Source organism: Sinocyclocheilus anshuiensis, unplaced genomic scaffold (assembly GCF_001515605.1).
Source record: "Sinocyclocheilus anshuiensis isolate Anshui unplaced genomic scaffold, SAMN03320099.WGS_v1.1 scaffold437, whole genome shotgun sequence".
Classification (NCBI taxonomy): domain Eukaryota; kingdom Metazoa; phylum Chordata; class Actinopteri; order Cypriniformes; family Cyprinidae; genus Sinocyclocheilus; species Sinocyclocheilus anshuiensis.
This window is the reverse complement of record NW_015539902.1, coordinates 2,726,182-2,736,691: the sequence shown is the minus strand read 5'-3', so window position 1 is coordinate 2,736,691 and position 10,510 is coordinate 2,726,182. Positions and strand designations below refer to the sequence as shown.

The 10,510-nt window shown below is 37.7% G+C and overlaps 2 pseudogenes; both read left to right on the top strand.

Annotated features, from left to right (window-relative positions):
* Positions 1-6,045: 6,045 nt before the first annotated feature.
* LOC107686226 (olfactory receptor 1-like) lies at positions 6,046-7,044 on the top strand (annotated as a pseudogene).
* Positions 7,045-7,344: 300 nt separating this feature from the next.
* LOC107686203 (olfactory receptor Olfr180-like) lies at positions 7,345-8,296 on the top strand (annotated as a pseudogene).
* The last annotated feature ends 2,214 nt before the right edge of the window (positions 8,297-10,510 follow it).

Genomic DNA, 10,510 nt, shown 5'->3' with positions numbered 1-10,510 from the left:
ATTTAATAGTATGTTTTGTTTTTCACCTAAGTATATATGCTGCTGTCCTTTTTTAGTGTACTTCATGAATATTTGTAATGTACACAACAATATATAATACATTAAAGTTTTGTAGATATCAAAGTGTGTACGTGTGTGTATATACTGAAAAAAGCAACTTTATAATATACTAGTAGTGTAATGCTAATGCATTTCCAATGAGCTGAAATACAGTTGAAATGTACTTGAAGTACATTAAAACGATGCTTCAAATATACTCTAACTGTAGTTCATGAAGTATTAAAAGGACATTTTAAATGTATTTTAAGAAATACACTTAAATTGCACTAAATATACTTAAAGTGGTTCCATTTTAACACAATTTCAATACATTAAATATATTACAAATAGATTAAAATCAAACTTAAGCATATCTTGAAATACACTTAATATACTTAAAGTTGTTTCAAAATAATACATTTAATATGCACTTAGTATAGTATAATTTAAATATAGTATGTCTGAAAAAGCACAATTTAAATATATTTCTTTTTCACCTGGGTACCCAGTAAATAATAACAGAAAGAAAGAAACTATGCAAAAGAAGATGAAAACAGTACACTGGCCTGCTTATATGTGACAACAACACTTTCTTGAAGACGTGTATCTTCATAAAGTTTTTAAAAATAAAATACACTAAATGTTTTCTGTACTAAGGAGATGTCAGTAAAATCATAATAAATTTACACTTTTTGGACCTCCCGCATACAATGTTCCTATTTTTCACATAGTAAGAGTAGTACTGTATGCTATTATGCATTTCAGAATTCAGCTGCTGTCAGTATGTGTATTACTGCAACAGTCAAGACTTTTCAGTCACACTTTCTGCAGGTTATACAGTTATGCCAGTAGGTGGCACTAAGTGACTGTCTGAGTCATTGAGTCAATACTCAAAAGATTTGTTCAAATACATCAATTCATTTAGAAGCAAAAACACCAGTGTGTGGAGCTCAGAAATGTTGAGGTCATAAGGTGTCTTAGCGTCCAATGACAGCCCACCTTTCTGCAAAAAGAAATGATAAAATCACAATTATAAAATCTGGCAAGGGTGTTCTGCGAAGACCATCCCATTGCCAGACAAATGTCCAGAATTTATATATCTTTAGCCCAAGCCCAAGGTGAAGCCAACCCTCTAGTGGAGCAGTTATGAATACCAACAGGGAAGTCCACTTCCTGGGAGGCATAAGCCAGTTGTATGGCTTCATCGATCCAGTGAGAAAGCCTCTGTTTCGACACTGGATATCTGTCACAAAACAGTTGCAAATAAGGGTGAGATGAGAATCTAAGCGCAGCAATTTATACAATCTTATATTGTATATGTACAATCTTATATCTTATATTGCATTTATACAATATTAATTTATACAATCTTAAAACTGGACAAAGGAACTGAACAACCTGTGGCCCCACTGGTGCGGGCTTTGACCCCAGGGGGTTAAGCAAAAAGCCTGGTATGACAAGAAAGCAAGAGCAAGAACTTTTTAACCGGGAGAGCAAGTATTGTTTATACTATATTACTTCCAACATCAGACAACAAACTTCTAGCAAAATGGCAAGGTCCATTCCAGGTAAAAAGCAAAGTTGGTTTAGTTACATATGAGATTGAAATTCCATCGAGACAACAACCTTTGCAGATCTTCCACATTAACATGCTGAAAAAGTGGCATGAACAAGCTTCCCAGCCAGAGCTGACAGCAAATGCTGAAAAGGAGCTGCTGGTGAGAGCAGTTCAGGAGGAGGATAAAGTGGAGGAGCAGTACCTACCTGTTCATCAGGACGATTGTTCCTTGGATTTGCAACAACTGAATGCGGAGCAGAGGGGACAACTGCTGGAGAGCATCCCTCACCAACTATCCGTGGATTTGTAACATCTGAATGCGGAGCAGAGGGGACAACTGCTGGAGAGCATCCCTCACCAACTATCCGTGGATTTGTAACATCTGAATGCGGAGCAGAGGGGACAACTGCTGGAGAGCATCCCTCACCAACTTTTCCTAAATACACCTGGTAAAACAGACCTTGTCCAGCATCACATTTACCTGAAAGACAGTAAACCAATTCACCAATGTCTTTATAGAGTGCCAGAGAAACGGTTACTCACAATGAAACAGGAAATTGAGACCATGCAGATACTGGAAGTTACAGAACCATCATCCAGCGAGTGGAATAATCCCATCGTCCTGGTTCCAAAGAAGGATGGAACACTTTGATTCTGCTTGGACTTCAGAAAACTCAATGCAGAGAGTAAATTTTACCCATACCCCATGCCCAAAGTAGACGAGTTAATAGAAAAACTTGGTAGTGCAAAGTTCCTCACAACACTTGATCTATGTAAAGGCTATTGGCAAATACCATTGAGTCCAGACAGCAAAGAGTTAACAGCTTTTAAAACTCCTTTTGGACACTTCCATTTCAGAGTCCTACCATTCGGGCTTCATGGAGCACCTGCTACTTTCCAGACAATGATCGACCAGATTCTTCGGGGCACTGAGCAGTTTGCAGCAGCATATCTGGATGATATTTTTATCTTCAGTAAGACCTGGGAGGACCATCTACAGCAGGGATCCTCAAATCTGGCCCACGAGATCCACTTTCCTGCAGAGTTTCGCTCTAACCCTAATCAAACACACCTGAGCATGTTAATCAATGTCTTCAGGATCATTAGAAAATCTCAGGTAGGTGAGTTTGGTCAGGGTGGGAGCTAAACTCTGCAGTGCATTGGCCCTCCAGGGCAAGATTTGAGGAACCCTGATCTACAGCATCTGACAGAGGTACTGGCAAGGATAAAAGCAGCAGGACTTACCATTCGCCCAAACAAGTGTGCCATTGCCAAAACAGAAACTACTTACCTTGTATATATACTGGGGCATGGAGTTATACGCCCTCAGGTAGGAAAGATTGAGTTCATCGAGCATGCTGAGTGACTTACATCAAAAAAAGCAGGTACAATCTTTCCTGGGGCTAGTTGGGTGGTACAGACGTTTCATTCCTCACTTCTCTGCAAAAGCCGTAGCTCTTACTAACCTTAAAAAGAAGGATAAACCCAATTAGACTGATTGGACTGCAGAGTGTTAAAGTGCTTTTAAGGGTTTGAAAGTTGCGTTGTGCAAAGAACCTGTTTTGCAAAGTCCAAACTTTGATCAGTCATTTACAGTACAAACGGATGCTTCAGTGTTTGGTCTGGGAGCTGTACTTCTGCAAGGACAACCTGGTGAATTGCAGCCCATGGTGTTATATCGGACTGGTCCTGAGAACTGTGCGGCTGATTTTCTCTCTAGAACACCACAGGGGGTGTCAAAGGGAAGGGGGAGGAAATGTCACGGAGCAACCCCGTGATCATGAATGGACTGTATGCACGTACACCATATCTAGTACACACATATACACTGCACGCAGAATTAACACGGTCTGTTTGCTGGCACAGATATCATTTATACACGGACCTGTATAATGCCTGTGAGTGTTCGAATGTATTGTGTATTATGTGTTTAAGATATGTGAGAGTATGATGTGTATTTTGTTCATTGTGTGTAATGGATATATGTACAATGTGTTGGGTAACATTTGCTACATTGTTCATTCATTTACATTATAAATAACCACAATACACATATGTTTGATTTAAAGTCTTCATTTAATATTAGGTTACACAATATAACAAATATATCTTACCTGCTTGTAATACACCAGTGACCACCAAGTATTTAAGCATGGTGGACATGCCGTCTGAATGGGAGAAACCATGTTGGGTATGACGTCACTGAGGGGGGAGTTTTTGTATTTTTATGTTGTGATTTGTGTAATTTATACTTGAATAGATGTTGTTTTATATGCATAATGTGATAATAAGTGCATATGTAAGGAAGTAAACTTACCTGTAGATTGGTACATCTCGAGGTGTGGCCTAGACTATAAAATGGCTGCCGGAGTTGTACATGGCTGGTCACTCGTCAGTAGTCATGGTCGAGGTTCAGGTTGGTCTGTGTGGAGGAGAGCAAGCAATAGAAGCTTGTGTTTAAGGAGTTTATTAACCAAACTATTCAACTGCTGTTGCGACTACGTTCCAACAAAGAGACTTGTAAATATATATATATATATATATATATTAGGGCTGGGCAAGTTAACGCGTTATTATTGCGTTAACGCATTAATTGATTAACACCGACAATTATTTTATCGCGCATTAACGCAGTTTTTTATTATTATGAATGTCCGTTGCTCACTGGCTCTGAATACACAGGAGGGGTGGGATGGGTGTCATCACGCGTCTCAACCAATGAGAACATTTGGGGAGGGCCTAAGACTGCAGGAGCGCTCACATGGATGCTCCTGATAAAATTATTTAGGCTAAGCATCAACATTCACAAACCACTGTTCAGTATTATTTTTAACAGAAAAGAATGCAACATGCTCGTAATCACGACTTCATAAGTGGGAAATAGGAAGTTTCCGATAGCATGTGAAGACAGCAGAGAAGCTCTCTCGCTCAGCACAGTGGAGTGCATCGTTTTGTTAAAGGGTTACTCCACCCCAAAATGAAAATTTTGTCATTAATCACTTACCCCCATGTCGTTCCAAACCCGTAAAAGCTTCGTTCGGCTTTGGAACACAATTTAAGATATTTTGGATGAAAACCGGGAGGCTTCCCAGCAAGCAATAGCCGTCATTTCAACATCTCGGTTAAGTATAGACCCGATATAGTCCGGCTATGTGTAACCCACTTCTAGCCCAAATAACCTTGAATTTAGTTTCATGTCGTTTTTTGGCAAAATAACTTGTGAGATGTATGATATTCCATCATGTAAGCAAAGTAACAGCGTTTACAAGGTGTTTGGTTTCATTTCTTTGACATGTTCAATACGTAGCCTGAGCGTAGCCACAGTTTAGCTCGTAGTCCGAGCGAACAACTAGAGGGTGATTAAATGTCAGAATTTTCATTTAGGGTGATCTATTGCTTTAAGAGGCTTCTAGAATGAGCGAGGCTTCTTGTGCCATCTGTTTACTGCTTGATTCGTATGTATGTGATTCCTATCTATTTTCGTCACCAAGACAAACACTTTGTGTGTGTAAGCATATTTGGCAACAAAGCTTTTTCTGATTCTCATATAGCAAAGTGGTATTTGTTAACACATTGTTTTAATTTATTATCGTAATCATAAACACACTGATTTGTAGCACAAATAGTTTTACCATTTATGAGACTTGTTATTCATCTAGTTTTTTTAACGTATTCTTTATTTACTTGTGAAGTCACGCATGTTCACAGAAAATAGCTTACTTCTGGGTTGAAAAATTAGGTGGACTATGTGTTGCTCAGAAAAAAATAGTTTACTCTGCTTTGGTTTAGTATCAAACTATTTTTATTGGCAAATATAGACAAAGTAACTGTTTCTGAAATGTAAGTTATTCAATAACAATTACATTTTTGTCTATTCAAGCATTATACAAAAATGCTGTTGTTTTGATTATCAAAATATATTTGGAACAATGATGCTCTTGTATGTTTTGCACCCTTCTATATTTATCCTATAAAACATTGTTTCTTGGTACAATGGACTTACTCCTATCCACCCGTGATTAGCATACCATTAGTTTGATGGTTGCTAACAGTGATGCTCTGTGGACAGTAGCACTGCTGATTTTTCCATGCTTAAATAGATATTCCTGCCCCTTTATCCTCAAGTCTATAGAGAAAAAAATCCCAAGCTCAAGAGAATAATCTAACTATATATTTGCTGATGGCTGGTAAATTTATGAGATGGTTCCAGTTTGGAGAAGGTAAAGTATGAACCATGTGTTTCCTCTGTTTCTATCTAATGATTTTACTGAAACAAAAAATATTTTATTATTAGTTCAGTAAGGTTATATCAAAGAACATCCAAACATGTTTGTCCATAAATGCACTGTGACTGGGAATTAAATAATTATTTGAATATTCTGTATTTTTGAGTGTATTTCTATAACAGTTCTTCATCACAGGTGACAAAAAACCAGACAACAGTCATCATGAGCTCCATGCAGTCAAACTTATCTGCAAATGTGACCTTTGTTCGTCCTGCTACATTTTTCCTCATTGGCTTTTCTAATATCCCACATGTGAAATACTACTTTGTGTTCTTGTCTTTAGTGTATGTTGTGACTGTTTTAGCGAATTCATTTATCATGTGTATCATATATTTGGCCTGCAAGCTTCACACAGCCAAATACATTGCTGTTTTTCATCTGGCACTTTCTGATCTGTGTGGAAGCTCAGCTGTAATTCCAAAAGTCATTGACACATTTTTATTCGAGCACCAGGACATTTCATATGAAGCGTGATTTGCAAATATGTTTTTTTTATATCATTTCATGAATCTGCAGTCTTTAACTCTAATTGTCTTGGCTTATGACAGACTGGTTGCTATTTGTTTTCCTTTACATTATCATGCTGTTGTAACCAAACCAGCCATGTTTCTGATCATAGGGCTGCTGTGGATTTTGTCTGTGACATTTTTTTCTGTATTTGTAGGTTCTATGACCAGACTTTCTTTTTGTGGATCCAATGTGCTTGATACTTATTTTTGTGATTATGGCCCTATCTATAGACTAGCCTGTAATGATACTTCTCTGATAATTTTTTTGGTTAAAATGTGCTATAGTCTCCTGATTTTTACACCACTGATATTGATCTTCATTTCATATTTCTGCATTGCTCTGGTTTTGTTTAAGATTCCCCATGGTGTTGACCGTATCAAAGCCATGAAAACCTGTACCTCACATCTCCTGTTGGTGGCAATTTTTTATATGCCAATTTTAAGTAATACTATTGCATCTACAATATCACCTTTGCATCCAAATGCCCGGATAATTAACACTTCCCTGACACAGACAATACCACCTATGCTGAATCCCATCATATACACTCTAAAGTCAGAGGAGGTCATGCAATCCATAAAAGAACTGTACAAACAACGCAAAGTGAACACAACCACAGAAAGAAGAGTGAAATGCAGCAGGAGAAATTAAAAATAATAATTACTGGTTTAATCTCTCTGTTTATCAGCTGTGAGCAAGTTTTATTTTGTTTGTAGTTGTAACACATATTGTGTTGTAAACAGGCCAAATGTGTTTAAAACCTTTGTGCTTGAAACCTAGAAAAGCTTTTTTGCAATTCCTTTCTTACCTTCAAAACAAAAAGTTCTAAATAGATTCTAAATATTCATTTTTATATATTTTATAAATAATTATTTAAATATTCTGTATTTTTGAGAGTATTTCTATAACAGTTCTTAATCACAGGTGACAAAAAACCAGACAACAGTCATCATGAGCTCCATGCAGTCAAACTCCTCTGCAAATGTAACCTTTGTTCATCCTGCTAGATTTTTCCTCAGTGGCTTTTCTAATATCCCACATGCAAAATACTACTATATGTTCTTGTCTTTAGTGTAGGTTGTGAGTGTTTTGGGGAATTAATTTATCATGTGTATCATTTATTTGGCCCGCAGACTTCACACAGCCAAATACATTGCTGTTTTTCATCTGGCCCTTTCTGATCTGTGTGGAAGCTCAGCTTTGATTTCAAAAGTCATGGACACATTTTTATTTCCGCACCAGGTTGTTTCATATGAAGCATGTTTAGCAAATATGTTTTTTTTGTATTTCATTCCATGAATCTGCAGTCTTTGACACTACTTGTTTTGGCTTATGACAGGCTGGTTGCTATTTGTTTTCCTCTACGGTATCATGCCATTGTAACCAAACCAGCCATGTTTCTGATCATAGGGGTGATATGGATTTTTTTCTGTGACATTTTTTTCTGTATTTGTAGGTTTGGTGAATAGACTCTCCTTTTGTGGATCTAATGTGCTTGATAGTTATTTTTGTGATCATTGTCCTGTCTATAGACTAGCATGTAATTATAATTCTATGAATATTTTAATGGGAAAAATTAGCTTTGGTCTCCTGATTTGCACACCACTCATACTAATCACTATCATCATCACATATTTCTGCATTTCTCTGGTTCTGCTTAAGATGGCGCTGACCGAATCAAAGCCATGAAAACCTGCAACTCACATCTCATGATGGTGGCAATCAGTTATCTCCCACTTATAAGCAATAATATTGCATCTATAACAACATATTCTAATCCGAACACCAGGATAATTAACACTTCCCTGACACAGACAATACCACCTATGCTGAATCTCGTCATATATGCTCGACAGAGGAGGTCATGCAATCCATAAAAAGAACTGCAAACGACACAACGTGAACACTATAATAGAAAGAAGAATGAAATGCAGAAGGAGTAATACAAAATTATAATTACAGGTTTAATCTCACTGTCTATCAGCTGTGATCAAGTTTGTTTGTAGTTGTAATAGATATTGTGTTGTAAACAGGCCAACCATGTTTAAAACCTCTGGGCTGAAACCTAGTAAAGCATCTTTGTGATTCCTTCCTTCTCGTAATTAATTTTTTCTTTTGTGAACAAAGTTGTAAAGTTTGTAAAATATTTTTTTGAATGCAGTACTCATCTTTGCTAATCATTTTAGATTAACAGTAAGTTTAAAAAAAAAACATTTGCATTACACTTGCTTTAAATCTAACAAATGTAAATGTTTCTGAATAATGTTTAGTTGTATTTATCAGTACTGCAGTGCTCTTGGACAGTTGACACTTTTTTGTTACTGTATGGATTGTATATGTGTAATATGTTTATTGTTTCATGCAATTTCTAATTCTCACCATTCTATGCTATATGACACATTAGAAGGTATTTGCTTACCACAGACTACATCATATCATGATTTTAAGCCATGTAATGCAGGCATGGGCTTCTGTGAACTAAACCCATTAAAGTAATCCTTAAAGGGTTAGTTCACCCAAAAATGAAAATTACCCCACAAATTACTCACCCTCGATTCATCCTAGGTGTATATGACTTTCTTCTTTCAGACGAATCCAGTCGAAGTTATATTAAAAATTGACTTTGATCTTTCAAGCTGTTTAATGCCACTCAGCGGGTGTTGCATGCATCAGTCCAAAATAAGTTAAATAAAAAGCACCCATCCATTAAAAAAAGTGTCTCACACTGCTCCGGGGGGTGAACAAAGGCCTCCTGTAGCGAATCGATGCGTTTTTGTAAGAAAAATATCCATATTCAAAACGTAATAATCACTTTAATGTAGTTTGCGCCAACAGTCCTACACGGAAGCAGCTCCAGGCGGATGACGTATGAGTTCAGCGTTGCGCATTTTTTAATATAACTCCGACTGGATTCGTCTGAAAGAAGAAAGTCATATACACCTAGGATGACTTGAGGGTGAGTAATTTGTGGGCTAATATTCATTTTTGGGTGAACTAAACTTAGTCCGAATGGCTCTGAGCGTGGTCTGTCAGTATCAGTAGCAGTTCTATTAGAGCACTGTTCGATACATTACAGTTTCAAACGGTTCCAACACAATCTCATGGCAGTTACATTTGGCGAATTTGGTGGCTAATTCGTATAAATTTGTACGGCCTCATTTGTATGTTTTCAGCAACAGTAGCTGTTTGAACTGATGGTAGAAAAGCACTACAAGGTTTACCAAAGATTCTTGTGTAAGAATATTTATGTTATGTACAGGAACGTCTCGTTTCATCAGTGGTGAGCGGTGACTTTTTTAACCGGGTATGCTGAGTGATAAGGCATAAGGCGACAGCTGCATCCACTCATCAGGTTTTATGCTGAGGAGCTGAGAACATGTCCCTGGCAACCAGCAATGGTTAGAGGTTGTGGCATGGGGACATAACGTCTCCATTCCCTACATCAGGGAATGAGGGTTTTATGTATGTAACCGAGATTTTCCCTAGCTGTCGTTCACTACGAGTTATGTCGTGACGACATTAGGGGTCCATGGAAAGCCCAGGCGGATGACGTATGAGTTCAGCGTTGCGCATTTTTTAATATAACTCCGACTGGATTCGTCTGAAAGAAGAAAGTCATATACACCTAGGATGACTTGAGGGTGAGTAATTTGTGGGCTAATATTCATTTTTGGGTGAACTAAACTTAGTCCGAATGGCTCTGAGCGTGGTCTGTCAGTATCAGTAGCAGTTCTATTAGAGCACTGTTCGATACATTACAGTTTCAAACGGTTCCAACACAATCTCATGGCAGTTACATTTGGCGAATTTGGTGGCTAATTAGTATAAATTTGTACGGCCTCATTTGTATGTTTTCAGCAACAGTAGCTGTTTGAACTGATGGTAGAAAAGCACTACAAGGTTTACCAAAGATTCTTGTGTAAGAATATTTATGTTATGTACAGGAACGTCTCGTTTCATCAGTGGTGAGCGGTGACTTTTTTAACCGGGTATGCTGAGTGATAAGGCATAAGGCGACAGCTGCATCCACTCATCAGGTTTTATGCTGAGGAGCTGAGAACATGTCCCTGGCAACCAGCAATGGTTAGAGGTTGTGGCATGGGGACATAACGTCTCC